The sequence below is a fragment of the Protopterus annectens genome, chromosome 2.part0 (assembly GCF_019279795.1).
Source record: "Protopterus annectens isolate FY-2018-M chromosome 2.part0, PAN1.0, whole genome shotgun sequence".
Taxonomy (NCBI): Eukaryota; Metazoa; Chordata; order Ceratodontiformes; family Protopteridae; genus Protopterus; species Protopterus annectens.
The window spans coordinates 1,520,642,953-1,520,661,963 of record NC_056728.1 but is presented as its reverse complement, the minus strand read 5'-3'; positions in this window follow the sequence as shown (position 1 = coordinate 1,520,661,963).

Genomic DNA, 19,011 nt, shown 5'->3' with positions numbered 1-19,011 from the left:
AATATATAACCTGACTACTACTTCCAGGGATACATTTTAATTTATAGTTTGACTACTCTTCCACTGATACATTTTAATATATAATTTGAAAACAAGTTCTTGAGATACATTCGAATATATAATTTGAGTACTACTTCCTGTGATATTTTTTAATATATAATTTGACTATTACATGCAGTGATACATTTTAGTATATAATATGACTACTACTTCCTGTGATACATTTTAATGTATAATTTGACTACTCTTCCAGTAATACATTTTAGTACATAATTTGACTACTATTTCAAGTGATACATTTTTTTACATAATTTGACTACTACTTTTTGTGTTGTACATTGTAATATTAATTTGACTACTACTTACATTTTAATGTATAACTTGACTACTACTCCCTGTGATACATTTTAATATACAATTTGGATACTAATTCCCGTGATGCATTTTAATAAATAATTTGGGTACTCTTTCCTGTGTTATATTGTAATATATAATTTGGCTACTAGTTCTATTGATACAATTTAATATATAATTTGACTACTGCTTTCTGTGATACATTTTAGTATATAATTTGACTACTACTTCTAGTGATACATTTTTATATATAATTTGACTACTACTTCTAGTGATGCATTTTAATATATAATTTGACTACTACTTCCTGTCATACTTTTTAATATATAGTTTGACTGCTAGTTCCAGTGGTACTATTTAATGTACAAATTGACTACTGCTTTCAGTGATACATTTTACTATATAATTTGACTGCTACTCCGATACATTTTAATATATAATTCTACTAATTCCCATGATGCCTTTTAATATATAATTTGACTTCTTCTCCTTGTGGTGCCTTTTAATATATAATTTGACTACTACTTCCAGTGGTGCATTTTAATATATGAATTGATTACTCCCAGTGATACATTTTAATATATAATTTAACTACTAGTTTCTTTGATACGTTTTAGTATATAATTTGACTACTACTTCTAGTGATACATTTTTATATATAATTTGACTACTACTTCTAGTGATGCATTTTAATATATAATTTGACTACTACTTCCTGTCATACTTTTTAGGCTAGTGAAAGCAGATAACATATACATACTAAATCTAGAGCAATTGATGATAGTTTTTCAATTTTTCTCACAAACACTGGCTAATCTACAATGTATGTACTGTACCTGTGTACTATCTATGTATTCTACCTATGTTCCAAAGTTCAGCCGTACACCACAAATCTATTACTTACCTTTACTTTTAAAATTAATATTTTTTTGATTGTTCTCTCCACTGTAACTGTTTGTGCCGCATACCACTGTAAAAACATGTCTCTTGTAATCTGTGTGTATACTGATCATGCCTAAATAACCAAATGTGTCTGTAATTTTTCTTTGTGGAGCTTTTCTCTGGGCCTCTGCTGAAAAAGGGCCTTTTCGGCTCAGTCAGACACCCCCGGTTAACAAATGTAAAATAAAAAAATAAAATAAATAAATAAATAATTTGACTACTACTTCCTGTTGTACATTTTAATATATAATTTGACTACTACTTCTCTTGATACATTTTAATAAGTAATTGGACTACTACTTCCAGTGACACATTTTACTATATAAATTTACTACTCTTCCAGTACTACATTTTAATTCACCATTTGACTACTACTTCCTGTGTTACATTTTAATATATAATTTGACTACTACTTCCAGGGATACATTTAATATATAGTTTAACTATTAGTTCCAGTGATACATTTTAAAACACAATTTGACTACTACTTCCTGTGATACATTTTAGTATATAATTTGACTACTACTTCCAAGGATGAATTTTAATTATAATTTGACTACTACTTGCATTGATACATTTTATTATATAATGTGACTACTGCTTGCAGAGATACATTTTAATATGCAATTTGACTACTATTTCTTTTAATACATTTTAATATAGAGTTTGACTACCACTTTGCGTGATACATTTTAATATGTAATTTGACTACTACTTCCTGTGATACATTTTAATATATAATTTGACTACTACTTACATTTTAATGCATAATTTGACTACTACTCCCTGTGATACATTTTAATATATAGTTTGACTACTACTTCCAGTGGTACATTTTAATATATAATTTGACTACTACATCCTGTGATACTTTTTAATATATAATTTGATTACTAAGTCCTGTTGTACATTTTAGTATATAATCTGACTACTACCTCCAGTGATACGTTTTAATATATAATTTGACTAATACTTCTTGTGATAGATTTTAATATATAATTTAACAACTACTTTCAGTGGTACATTTTAATATATAATTTGGCTACTACTTCTAGTGGTACAATTTAATATATAATTTGACTACTTCTTCCTGTGATACATTTTAATATATAATTTGGATACTAATTCCGGTGATACATTTTAATATATAATTTGACTACTACTTCCTGTCAATTTATATATTAAAATAGTACTACTTCCTATGGTACATTTTAATATATAAATGGACTACTACTTGCAGTGATGCATTTTAATATATAATTTGACTACTACTTCCTGTGATATATTTTAATACATATTTTCACTACTACTTCCAGTGATACATTTTTATATATAATTTGACCACTACTTTTTGTGGTACATTTTAACATATAATTTGACTACAACTTCTAATGATACAATTTAATATATAATTTGACTACAACTTCCTGTGATAAACTTTAATATATTATTTGACTACTACTTCCAGTGATACACTGTTATAAATAATTTGATGACTACTTCCAGTGATGCATTTAAATATATAATTTACTACTATCTGTGTTACATTTTAATATATAACTTCACTACTACTTACATTTTAATGTATAATTTGACTACTACTCCCTGTGATACATTTTAATATTTAATTTGGCTACTATATCGTGTGCTCCATTTTAATATATAGTTTGACTACTACATCCTGTGAAATATTTTAATATATAATTTCAGTACTACTTCCAGTGATATATTTTAATATATAAATTGACAACTACTCCCTGTGATACATTTGAATAGATAATTTGACTACTACTTCCAGTGATACCTTTTAATATATAATTTGACTACAACTTCCAGTGATACATTTTAATATATAGTTTGATGACTTCCAATTGTATATTTTAATATATAATTTGACTACAACGTCTAGTGGTACAATTTAATATATAATTTGACTACTTCTTCCTGTGATACATTTTAATATATAATTTGGATACTAATTCCGGTGATACATTTTAATATATAATTTGACTACTACTTCCTGTCAATTTATATATTAAAATAGTACTACTTCCTGTGATACATTTTAATATATAAATGGACTATTACTTGCAGTGATACATTTTAATATATAATTTGACTACTACTACCTGTGATATATTTTAATACATATTTTCACTACTACTTCCAGTGATACATTTTTATATATAATTTGACCACTACTTTTTGTGGTACATTTTAACATATAATTTGACTACAACTTCTAATGATACAATTTAATATATAATTTGACTACAACTTCCTGTGATAAACTTTAATATATTATTTGACTACTACTTCCAGTGATACACTGTTATAAATAATTTGATGACTACTTCCAGTGATGCATTTAAATATATAATTTACTACTATCTGTGATACATTTTAATATATAACTTGACTACTACTTACATTTTAATGTATAATTTGACTACTACTCCCTGTGATACATTTCAATATTTAATTTGGCTACTATATCTTGTGCTACATTTTAATATATAGTTTGACTACTACATCCTGTGAAATATTTTAATATATAATTTGAGTACTACTGCCAGTGATATATTTTAATATATAAATTGACAACTACTCCCTGTGATACATTTGAATAGATAATTTTACTACTACTTCAAGTGATACATTTTAATATATAATTTGACTACTACTTCCAGTGATACATTTTAATATATATTTTGACTACAACTTCCTGTGACACATTTTAATATATAACTTGACTACTACTTCCAGAGATACTTTTAATATATAATTTAACTACTATTTCCTGAAATACATTCTAATATATAATTTGAGTGCTACTTCCTGTGATAAATTTTAATATATAATTTGACTAGTTACAGTGCTACATTTTAATATATAATTTGACTACTACTTGCAGTGATACATTTTAATATATAATTTGACTACTACTTCCAGAGATACATTTTAATATTTAATTTGACTACTATTTCCAGTGATACAACTTAATATATAAATTGGTTACTACTTCTTGTGATACATTTTAGTATATATTTTGGCTACTACTTCTAGTGATACAGTTTAATATATAATTTGACTGTTACTTCCAGTGATACAATTTAATATATAATTTGGCTACTACTTCCTGTGATACATTTTAATACATAATTTGACTACAACTTCCAGTGATACATTTTTTTATATAATTTGACTACTACTTTCTGTGGTACATTTTAATATTAATTTGGCATCTACTTACATTTTAATGTATAAATTGACTACTTATCCCTGTGATACATTTTAATATATAATTTGGATACTAATTCCCATGATACATTTTAAGAAATAATTTGGCTACTACTTCCTGTGATATATTTTAATATGTAATTTAGCTACTACTTCTACTGATACAATTTAATATATAATTTCACTACTGCTTCCTGTGATACATTTTAATATATAATTTCACTACTACTTCCAGTGGTACATTTTAATATATAACTTGACTACTTCCAGTGGTACATTTTAATATATAATTTGACTACCAGTTTCTTTGAAACATTTTAATATATAATTTGAGTACTACTTGCTGTTGTACATTTTAATATATAATTTGACTACTACTTTTAATGACACATTTTAATACATGATTGGTCTCACTTCCAGTGACACATTTTAATATATAAAGTGACTTCTCTTCCAGTGCTACATTTCAATACACCATTTGACTACTACTTCCTGTGTAACATTTTAATATATAATTTGACTACTACTTCCATGTATACATTTAATATATAATTTGACTACTAGTTCCAGTGATACATTTTAATACACAATTTGACTACTTCTTTCTGTGATACAGTTTAGTATATAATTTGACTACTTCATCCAATGATGCATTTTAATATATATTTTGACTACTACTTGCATTGATACATTCTATCATATAATTTGACTACTACTTGCAGAGATACATTTTAATATGTAATTTGACTACTATTTCTTTTGATACGTTTTAATATATAGCTTGACTACCACTTTCCGTGATACATTTTAATATGTAATTTGACTACGACTTCCTGTGATACAATTTAATTTATATTTTGACTACTACTTCCTGTGATAGATTTTAATATATAATTTGACAATACTTTCAGTGATATAATTTAATATGTAATTTGACTACTACTTCCAGTGATACAATATAATATATAATCTGACTACTCCTTCCTGTGATAGTTTAATATATAATTTGACTACTACTTCCAGTGATACATTTTAATATATAATTTGACTACTTCTTCCTGTGATACATTTTAATATATAATTTGGATACTAATTCCGGTGATACATTTTAATATATAATTTGACTACTACTTCCTGTCAATTTATATATTAAAATAGTACTACTTCCTATGGTACATTTTAATATATAAATGGACTACTACTTGCAGTGATGCATTTTAATATATAATTTGACTACTACTTCCTGTGATATATTTTAATACATATTTTCACTACTACTTCCAGTGATACATTTTTATATATAATTTGACCACTACTTTTTGTGGTACATTTTAACATATAATTTGACTACAACTTCTAATGATACAATTTAATATATAATTTGACTACAACTTCCTGTGATAAACTTTAATATATTATTTGACTACTACTTCCAGTGATACACTGTTATAAATAATTTGATGACTACTTCCAGTGATGCATTTAAATATATAATTTACTACTATCTGTGTTACATTTTAATATATAACTTCACTACTACTTACATTTTAATGTATAATTTGACTACTACTCCCTGTGATACATTTTAATATTTAATTTGGCTACTATATCGTGTGCTCCATTTTAATATATAGTTTGACTACTACATCCTGTGAAATATTTTAATATATAATTTCAGTACTACTTCCAGTGATATATTTTAATATATAAATTGACAACTACTCCCTGTGATACATTTGAATAGATAATTTGACTACTACTTCCAGTGATACCTTTTAATATATAATTTGACTACAACTTCCAGTGATACATTTTAATATATAGTTTGATGACTTCCAATTGTATATTTTAATATATAATTTGACTACAACGTCTAGTGGTACAATTTAATATATAATTTGACTACTTCTTCCTGTGATACATTTTAATATATAATTTGGATACTAATTCGGTGATACATTTTAATATATAATTTGACTACTACTTCCTGTCAATTTATATATTAAAATAGTACTACTCCTGTGATACATTTTAATATATAAATGGACTATTACTTGCAGTGATACATTTTAATATATAATTTGACTACTACTACCTGTGATATATTTTAATACATATTTTCACTACTACTTCCAGTGATACATTTTATATATAATTTGACCACTACTTTTGTGGTACATTTTAACATATAATTTGACTACAACTTCTAATGATACAATTTAATATATAATTTGACTACAACTTCCTGTGATAAACTTTAATATATTATTTGACTACTACTTCCAGTGATACACTGTTATAAATAATTTGATGACTACTTCCAGTGATGCATTTAAATATATAATTTACTACTATCTGTGATACATTTTAATATATAACTTGACTACTACTTACATTTTAATGTATAATTTGACTACTACTCCCTGTGATACATTTCAATATTTAATTTGGCTACTATATCTTGTGCTACATTTTAATATATAGTTTGACTACTACATCCTGTGAAATATTTTAATATATAATTTGAGTACTACTGCCAGTGATATATTTTAATATATAAATTGACAACTACTCCCTGTGATACATTTGAATAGATAATTTTACTACTACTTCAAGTGATACATTTTAATATATAATTTGACTACTACTTCCAGTGATACATTTTAATATATATTTTGACTACAACTTCCTGTGACACATTTTAATATATAATTTGAATACTACTTCCAGTGATACTTTTTAATATATAATTTAACTACTATTTCCTGAAATACATTCTAATATATAATTTGAGTGCTACTTCCTGTGATAAATTTTAATATATAATTTGACTAGTTACAGTGCTACATTTTAATATATAATTTGACTACTACTTGCAGTGATACATTTTAATATATAATTTGACTACTACTTCCAGAGATACATTTTAATATTTAATTTGACTACTATTTCCAGTGATACAACTTAATATATAAATTGGTTACTACTTCTTGTGATACATTTTAGTATATAGTTTGGCTACTATTTCTAGTGATACAGTTTAATATATAATTTGACTGTTACTTCCAGTGATACAATTTAATATATAATTTGGCTACTACTTCCTGTGATACATTTTAATACATAATTTGACTACAACTTCCAGTGATACATTTTTTTATATAATTTGACTACTACTTTCTGTGGTACATTTTAATATTAATTTGGCATCTACTTACATTTTAATGTATAAATTGACTACTTATCCCTGTGATACATTTTAATATATAATTTGGATACTAATTCCCATGATACATTTTAAGAAATAATTTGGCTACTACTTCCTGTGATATATTTTAATATGTAATTTAGCTACTACTTCTACTGATACAATTTAATATATAATTTCACTACTGCTTCCTGTGATACATTTTAATATATAATTTCACTACTACTTCCAGTGGTACATTTTAATATATAACTTGACTACTTCCAGTGGTACATTTTAATATATAATTTGACTACCAGTTTCTTTGAAACATTTTAATATATAATTTGAGTACTACTTGCTGTTGTACATTTTAATATATAATTTGACTACTACTTTTAATGACACATTTTAATACATGATTGGTCTACGACTTCCAGTGACACATTTTAATATATAAAGTGACTTCTCTTCCAGTGCTACATTTCAATACACCATTTGACTACTACTTCCTGTGTAACATTTTAATATATAATTTGACTACTACTTCCATGTATACATTTAATATATAATTTGACTACTAGTTCCAGTGATACATTTTAATACACAATTTGACTACTTCTTTCTGTGATACAGTTTAGTATATAATTTGACTACTTCATCCAATGATGCATTTTAATATATATTTTGACTACTACTTGCATTGATACATTCTATCATATAATTTGACTACTACTTGCAGAGATACATTTTAATATGTAAATTGACTACTATTTATTTTGATACGTTTTAATATATGGCTTGACTATCACTTTCCGTGATACATTTTAATATGTAATTTGACTACTACTTCCTGTGATGCAATTTAATATATAATTTGACTAGTACTTCCTGTGATATATTTTACTATATAATTTGACAATACTTTCAGTGATATAATTTAATATGCAATTTGACTACTACTTCCAGTGATACAATATAATATATAATCTGACTACTACTTCCTGTGATACAGTTTAATATATAATTTGACTACTACTTCCAGTGATACATTTTAATATATAATTTGACTACTACTTATATTTTAATGTATAATTTGACTACTACTCCCTGTGATACATTTTAATATATAATTTGACTACTTCCAGTGATACATTTTAATATATAGTTTGACTACTACATTCTCTGATACTTTTCAGTATATAATTTGACTACTAATTCATTTGGTACATTTTAGTATATAATCTGACTACTACTTCCAGTGATACATTTTATTATTTATTTTGACTAGTATTTCCTGTGATAAATTTTAATATCTAATTTAACAACTACTTCCAGTGATACACTTTAATATATAATTTGGCTACTACGTCTAGTGATACAATTATATATAATTTGACTACTTCTTCCTGTGATATATTTTAATATATAATTTGACTATTACTTCCAGTGATGCATTTTTATACATAATTTGACTACTACTTCCAGTAAAGCATTTTAATATATAATTGGACTACTACTTTCTGTGATACATTTTAATATATAACTTGACTACTAGTTACATTTTAATGTATAATTTGACAACTACTCCCTGTGAAACATTGTAATTTATAATTTGTCTACTAATTCCCATGATGCGTTTTAATATATAATTTGACTACAACTTCCTGTGGTATATTTATAATATAATTTGCCTACTACTTCCAGTGGTACATTTTAATATATAATTTGACTACTACTTACATTTTAATGCATAATTTGACTACTACTCCCTGTGATACATTTTTATATATAATTTGACTACTACTTCCAGTGTGACACTTTAATAAGTAATTTGACTGCTACATCCAGTGATACATTTTAGTACATAATTTGAGTACTTCCTGTAGTACATTTTAATATATAATTTGACTACTACTTCGAGTGATACATTTTAATATATGATTTGACTACTATTTGCAGTGACAGATTTTAATATATAATTTAACTTCTCTTCCAGTGCTTCATTTAAATATATAATTTGAATACTAGTTCCCGTGATACATTTTAATACACCATTTGACTTCAACTTCCTGTGCTACATTTTAATATATAATTTGACTACTTCTTCCAGGGATATAGATAATAAATAATTTCACTACTAGTTCCAGTGATATATTTTAATACACGATTTGATTACAACTTCCTGTGATACATTGTAATAAATAATTTGATTACTACTTCTAGGGATACATTTTAATATATAATTTGATTTCCAGTGCCAGTGAATCATTTTAATATATAATTTGACTAATACTTTCAGTGACACATTTTAATATATCATTTGACTGCTAATTCCATTATGCATTTTAATATATAATTTGACTACCACTTGCAGTGTTACATTTTAATATATAATTTGACTACTTCCAGACATACATTTTAATATGTAATTTGACTATTTCTTCTGATACATTTAAATATATAGATTGACTTCCACTTCAAATTATACATTTTAGTATGTAATTTGACTACTTCCTGTAATACAATTTAATAAATAATTTGACTACTACTTCCTGTGATACAATTTAATATTTAATTTGACAACTACTTCCTGTGATACATTTTAATACATAATTTGACTACTACTTCCAGTGATATATTTTTATATATAATTTGACTACTACTTTATGTGGTACATTTTAATATATAATATGACTTCAACTTCTAGTGATACAATTTAATATATAGTTTGACATCCACTTACTGTGGTACACTTTAGTATGTAATTGACTACTACTTCCAGTGATGCATTTTAATATATAATTTGACTACTACTTTATGTGATATATTTTAATATGTAACTTGACTACTACTTACATTTTAATGTATGATTTGACTACTACTCCTTGTGATACATTTTAATATATAATTTGGCTACTAAATCATGTGATACATTTTAATATATAATTTGACTACTACTTCCTGGGAAATATTTTAATTTATAATTTGACTACTACTTCCAGTGATATATTTTAATATATAAATTGACTAGTCCCTGTGATATATTTGAATATGTAATTTGGCTACTACTTCTAGTGATACAGTTTAATATATAATTTGGCTACTACTTCCTGTGATACATTTTAATACATATTTGACTATTACTTCCAGTGATACATTTTTTTACATTATTTGACTACTACTTTATGTGGTACATTTTAATATTAATTGGACTACTACTTACATTTAATGTATAATTTGACTACTACTCCATGTGATACATTTCAATATCTAATTTGGATACTAATTCCCATGATACATTTTAAAAAATAATTTGGCTACTATTTCCTGTGTTAATTTTTAATAAATAATTTGGCTACTACTTGTATTGATACAATTTAATATATAATTTGACTACTGCTTCCTGTGATACATTTTAATATATAATTTGACTACTACTTCCAGTTATACATTTTTATATATAATTTGACTACTACTTCCAGTGATGCATTTAAATATATAATTTGACTACTGCTTCCTGTCATACTTTTTAATATATAATTTGACTGCTAGTTCCAGTGGTACTAGTTAATGTACAAATTGACTACTACTTCCAGTGATACATTTTAATATATAGTTTGACTACTACTCCCTCTAATACATTTTAATACATAATTTGTCTACTAATTCCCATGATGCCTTTTAATATATAATTTGACTTTTCCTTGTGGTACCTTTTAATATATAATTTGACCACTAGTTCCAGTGGTACATTTTAATATATAAATTGACTACTTCCAGTGACACATTTTATTATATAAATTGACTTTTCTTCCAGTGCTACATTTTAATACACCATGTGCCTACTACTTCCTGTGTTACAGTTTAGTATATAGTTTGACTAATTCTTCCAAGGATGCATTTTAATATGTAATTTGACTACTACTTGCATTGATACATTTAATCATATAATTTGACTACTACTTGCAGAGATGCATTTTAATATGTAATTTGACTAGTATTTCTTTTGATAAATTTTAATATATAGTTTGACTACCACTTTGCGTGATACATTTTAATATGTAATTTGACTACTACTTCCTGTGATACAATTTAATATATAATTTGACTAGTACTTCCTGTGATACATTTTAATATATAATTTGACAATACTTTCAGTGATATAATTTAATATGTAATTTGACTACTACTTCCAGTGATACAGTATAATATATAATCTGACTACTACTTCCTGTGATACAGTTTAATATATAAATTGACTACTTCCAGTGTTACATTTTAATATATAATTTGACTACTACATCCTGTGATATTTTTTAATATATAATTTGACTACTAATTTATGTGGTACATTTTAGTATATAATCTGAGTACTACTTCCAGTGACACATTTTAATGTATAATTTGACTAGTACTTCCTTTGATAAATTTTAATATATAATTTAACAACTACTTCCAGTGTTACATTTTAATATATAATTTGGCTACTACTTCTAGTGATACAATTTAATATATAATTTGACTACTTCTTCCTGTGATACATTTTAATATATAATTTGACTACTACTTCCAGTGATACATTTTTATATATAATTTGACTACTACTTCCAGTAATGCATTTTAATATATAATTTGACTACTACTTTCTGTGATACATTTTAATATGAAACTTGACTACTACTTACATTTTAATGTATAATTTGACAACTACTCCCTGTGATACATTGTAATTTATAATTTGTCTACTAATTCCCATGATGCATTTTAATATATAATTTGACTACAACTTACTGTGGTACATTTTAATATATAATTTGACTACTACTTCCAGTGGTACATTTTAATATATAATTTGACTACTACTTACATTTTAATGCATAATTTGACTACTACTCCCTGTGATACATTTTTATACATAATTTGACTACTACTTCCAGTGATGCATTTTAATATATAATTTGACTACTACTTCCAGTGGTACATTTTAATATGTAATTTGACTACTACTCCCTGTGATACATTTTAAAATATAATTTGTGTACTAATTCTGTGATGCATTTTAATACATAATTTGACTATAACTTCCAGTGATACATTTTAATATGTTGTTTAACTACTTCCCGTGGTACATTTTAATGTATAATTTGACTACTACTTCCTGCGAACCATTTTAATATTTAATTTGACTACTACTTCCTGGGATACATTTTAATATATCATTTGACTACAAAACTTGAGAAACTCAAAACCAGGAAACAAATATACTGGTTAGATAGCAAATCCCAGAAATGCAGGACACAGACACCAAAGATAGCACTTTCATTCACTTTTATTACGTGAACTTATTCAGAAAAAACAAACCTCATTACCCACAAAGCGTTTTACACATTCATTCATAAATCACATGACATCCTATTAAAATGACAGTATCATATTCTCACTGTTAAAAAAATCTTGTTTAAAATACAGACTTATATGCCCTTCATTTGTGCTTATGTATACATTTACACGCAATATAATGTTATAATAATAACTATTTAAAATAATCATCCTTCTGACATTATCAGGATGACAAAAAAACATTTTAAATGTATGGTCTCATTTAGACCGGGTGCCCTATCTGCTCCCAAATATAACTGCCAAAAGGCTTCTTTACATTCTAACAAGTTGTTACTGCCCCCACTAAAATCCTGCTTCCTAACATAATCTATTACAAAAAAAGTGGATTTTTTTGTAATTATACAAATTTATGCATGTCTAGCTAGGGAATTAATACTATCTTTTTTCTTAATAGCTAACTGATGTTCATAGATTCTGTGTTTAAGACATCTGTTAGTTTTGCCTGTATAATAACTGGGACATGATGAACATATGGCAATATAAACTACAAAATCACTATCACAAGTGAAATGGTCCTTGCCCCAAAAAGTTTTCTTGACATGTTCCAGTTTGACAAAAGATCTGTTGGTACTAAACCTGCATTGTTTACAATGATTGCAAGCAAAAGTCTCTAATGTCCTAATCCTTTTGATCTCAAAGCTTTGTTGGACTTGTCCTTGTTCCAACATTTTTTTGATGCTTATTACTTTCTTATAAGTGAATCTCAGTTTAATTCCTGTATATTTAATCAAATCCTTATTACCCCAAATTATTTTCTAATTTTGTATAATAATGTCTTTGATAAGCCACATTTCATTAACAATTGGCAAAGACTGAGAGACTAGTGAGTGGAGCGGACTTCAATGGGCATGTTGGTGAAGTGAACAGAGGGGATGAGGAAGTGATGGGTAGGTATGGTGTTAAGGGGAGGAATGCAGAAGGTCACATGACTGTGGATTTTGCAAAAAGGATGGACATGGCTGTGATGAATACGTATTTTAAGAAGAGGGAGGAGCATAGGGTGACATACACGAGTGGAGGAAGATGCACACAGGTGGATTATATCCTATGTAGGAGGGCAAGTCTGAAGGAGATTGGAGACTGTAAAGTGGTGACTGGGGAAAGTGTAGTTAAGCAGCATAGAATGGTGGTCTGCAGGATGATGTTGGTGATCAAGAAGAGGAGGAGGAGGAGTGTGAAAGCAGTGCCAAGGATTAAATGGTGGAAGTTAAAAAAGGGTGAGTGTGAGGTGGAGTTCAGGGAAGAGTTAAGACAGGCACTCGGAGACAATGAAGAGTTATCGAATAGTTGGGCAACTACAGCAGAGCTAGTAAGGGAGACTGCTAGGAAGGGGCTTGGTGTGACATCTGGACAGAGGAAGGAGGACAAGGAGACACAGTGGTGGTGGAATGAGGAGGTACAGTAGAGGAAGAGGCTGGCAAAGAAGAAGTGGGATTGTCAAAGAGATGAAGAAAGTAGACATGAGTATAAGGAGATGAGGTGCATGGCAAAGAGAGAGGTGGTGAAGGCTAAGGATAAGGCATATAGAGAGTTGTATGAGATATTGGACACTAAAGAGGGAGAAGAGGACCTGTACCAATTGGGTAGACAGAGGGATAGAGCTGGGAAAGATGTGCAGCAGGTAAGGTTGATAAAGGACAATGAGGGAAACATACTCACAAGTGATAAGAGTGTGTTGAGTAGATAAAAAGAGTACTTTGAAGGGCTGATGAATGAAGAGAATGAGAGAGAGAGAAGGTTGGATGATGTGGGGATAGTGAATCAGGAATTGAAGCAGATAAGCAAGGAGGAAGTAAGGACAGCGATGAAGAGGATGAAGAATGGAAAGGCTGTTGGCCCAGATGAAAAACCAGTGGAAGTATGGAGGTGCTTAGGAGAAATGGCAGTGGAATTTTTAACCAGATTGTTTAATGAAATTTTGGAAAGTCAGAGGATGCCTGAGGAGTGGAGAAAAAGTGTTTTGGTACCTATCTTTAAGAATAAGGGTGATGTGCAGAGCTGCAGTAACTACAGAGGGATAAAATTGATCAGTCACAGCTTGAAGTTATGGGAAAGAGTAGTGGAAGCTAGGTTAAGAAGGGAGGTGATGATTAATGATCAGCAGTATGGTTTCATGCCAGGAAAGAGCACTACAGATGCAATATTTGCACTGAGAGTGTTGGAGAAATGCAGAGAAGGTCAGAAGGAGTTGCATTGTGTCTTTGTGGACTTAGAGAAAGCATATGACAGGGTGCCTAGAGAGGAGTTGTGGTATTGTATGAGGAAGTCGGGAGTGGCAGAGAAGTATGTAAGAGTGGTACTGGATATGTACAAGGGAAGTGTGACATTGGTGAAGACTGCAGTGGAAATGACAGATACGTTTAAGGTGGAGGTGTGATTACATCAAGGATCAGCTCTGAGCCCTTTCTTATTTGCAGTGGTGATGGCCAGGTTGACAGATGAAATTAGACAGGAGGCCCCGTGGACTATAATGTTTGCAGATGACATTGTGATATGTAGTGAGAGTAGTGACCAGATTGAGGAGACCCTGGAGAGGTGGAGATATGCTTTAGAGAGGAGAGGAATGAAGGTTAGCAGGGCTAAAACAGAATATATGTGTGTAAATGACAGGGAGGGTAGAGGAATGGTGAGGATGCAGGGAGTAGAGTTGGTAAAGGTGGATGAGATTAAGTACTTGGGTCAACAGTTCAGAGTAATGGTGAGTGTGGAAGAGAGGTGAAGAAGAGAGTTTAGGCAGGGTAGAATGGGTGGAGAAGAGTATCAGGAGTGATTTGTGACAGATGGGTACAAATAAGAGTGAAAGGGAAGGTCTACAAGAGGGTAGTGAGACCAGCTATGTTATATGGGTTGGAGACGGTAGCATTGTCGAAAAGGCAGAAGTCAGAGCTGGATGTGGCAGAGTTAAAGATGTTAAGATTTGCACTGGGTGTGACTAGGATGGACAGGATTAGGAATCAGTATATTAGAGGGTCAGCTCAGGTTGGACAGTTTGGAGACAAAGCAAGAGAGGCGAGATTGCATTGGTTTGGACATGTGCTGAGGAGGGATGCTGGGTTTATTGGGAAAAGGATGCTAAGGATGGAGCTTCCAGGTAAGAGGAAAAGAGGAAGGCCTAAGATGAGGTTTATGGATGTGGTGAGAGAGGACATGCAGGCGGTTGGTGTGAAAGAGCATGATGCAGAGAACAGGAAGAAATGGAAACAGATGATCTGCTGTGGCGATCCCTAATGGGAACAGCCGAAAGAAGATGATGATGATTTGAATACTACTTCCAGTGGTGCATTTTAATGTATAACTTGACTACTACTTCCAGTGAAATATTTTAATATAGAATTTGACAACTACTCCCTGTGATACATTTGAATATATAATTTGAGTACTATGTTAAGTGATACATTCTAATACATAATTTGACTGCTACTTCCAGTGATGCAGTTTAATACATAATTTGAGTACTTCCTGTCATACATTTTACTTTATAACTTGACTACTACTTTGAGTGATACATTTTAATATATGATTTGACTACTATTTGCAGTGACAGATTTTAATATATAATTTAACTTCTCTTCCAGTGCTTGATTTAAATATATATTTTGACTACTAGTTCCTGTGATACATTTTAATACACCATTTAACGTCAACTTCCTGTGTTACATTTTAATATATAATTTGACTACTTCTTCCATGGATACAGTTAATATATAATTTGACTAATAGTTCCAGTTATATATTTTAATACACAATTTGATGACAACTTCCTGTGATACATTGTAATTTATAATTTGACTACTACTTCCAGGGATACAATTTAATATATAATTTGACTTCTAGTGCCAGTGATACATTTTAATATATAATTTGACTACTGCTTCCAGTGATACATTTTAATATATCATTTGACTGCTACTTCCATGTTGCATTTTAATATATAGTTTGACTACTACTTGCAGTGTTAGATTTTAATATATAATTTGACTACTCCTTCCAGAGATACATTTTAATATGTAATTTGACTATTTCTTCTGATACATTCAAATATATAGTTTGACAACCACTTCGAATGACACATTTTAATATGTAATTTGACTACTACTTCCTGTGATACAGTTTAATAGATAATTTGACTACTACTTCCTGTGATACAATTTAATATTTAATTTGACTACAACTTCCTGTGATACATTTTAATACATAATTTGACTACTACTTCCAGTGATACATTTTTATATATAATTTGACTACTACTTTCTTTGGTACATTTTAATACATAATTTCACTACTATTTCCTGTTATACTTTTTAATATTTAATTTGACTACTAGTTCCAGTGGTACATTTTAATGTATAAATTGACTACTACTTCCAGTGAAATATTTTAATAAATAATTTGACAACTACTCCCCTGTGATACATTTGAATATATAATGTTACTACTACTTTCAGTGATACATTTTAATATATCATTTGGCTGCTACTTCCAAGGTACATTTTAATATATTTTGACTACTTCTTGCAGTGTTACATTTTAATATATTATTTGACTACTACTTCCAGAGATACATTTTAATATGTAATTTGACTATTTCTTCTGATACATTTTAACATATAGTTTAACTTCCACTTTGAATTATACATTTTAGTATGTAATTTGCCTACTACTTCCTGTGATACAATGTAATATATAATTTTTTTTTCTCAAAACAGGTTTATTGTTTTAACATATAAGAGAAATATCATAACAATTTTATACAAGTAATTAAAAATAGGTATTATTATAATATTCAACAAAACAACTAAAGTATTTACAAAGACATCCACTACAATCAGATCAATTAATTAAACTAAAATACCGTGCTATTGAAATTAGAATATTTTTAACAAATTTTGAAAATTATCCCATACAATATAATATGATGTTTTTTTAGTTGTTCTCATTCTTATTGTGCTTATTTCCATATGGCACATTATATTCATAACATTTTTAAATTCATTGAACGAAGGAGGTGTATCTGAAATCCAATTTCTAGTTATTATTTTCCTGGCCACTGCTAGGATAGACCATAACAAGTGAAGCTTAATCTTTTTAACACATTGAGGTACAGGTGTGTTGAATAATATAAGAGACTTAGAAATAATGAAATTATCTGTAAAAAGAGCCTGCAAAAATTCATTAATTGACTTCCAGTATTCTTTCAACTTCATACAGTCATAAAACATATGAGCCCAGTCAGCATTAATTTCTACATTACATCTCTTACATAGATTATCTTTATTATTTATTTTATTCATCATCAAGGGTGTATAAAAGATCTATGTAAAAATTTCCATGTATAAAGTCTCCAGACAATGGAAGATGTAGTTCTATAAGCAGATTCCAATATATATTGTTTATCTTGTTGAGTTGGTGGGTCCCCATTAATAGAGGTGAAATAATTCCAGTATGAATCTACACTGTAAAAAGTTTCTTGTCTGATAATTTTATGTATATATGAAAGTTTATCTTTATCAGAAACTTTATGCTGTAAATTTAATATCAAGTAATCAATCAGTTTTGGAATAGATTCTTTAACTGTTATAGACATTAGATCTATTCTATCAATGAGATGTTATCTAAAGATCTGAACCTCTAACCAGCAAGTTTCTCTTCGATCAAATTCTTGTTTTAAGAAATCTAGATTTTTAACTTTATTATCAGATATCAGCTGATACCAGTACTTTAGATCATTATCTATAGCTAAATGAGCTCCTTCAGAAGTAGATGTCATAAGCATACCCTGAGTATACATTATAGGGAATACAATAAAATTCCATTCCCTATACTTAGGGTGCATGAATATAAAGTTACGATAACTAATAATAATATTTAATGGGTAACAAACCATA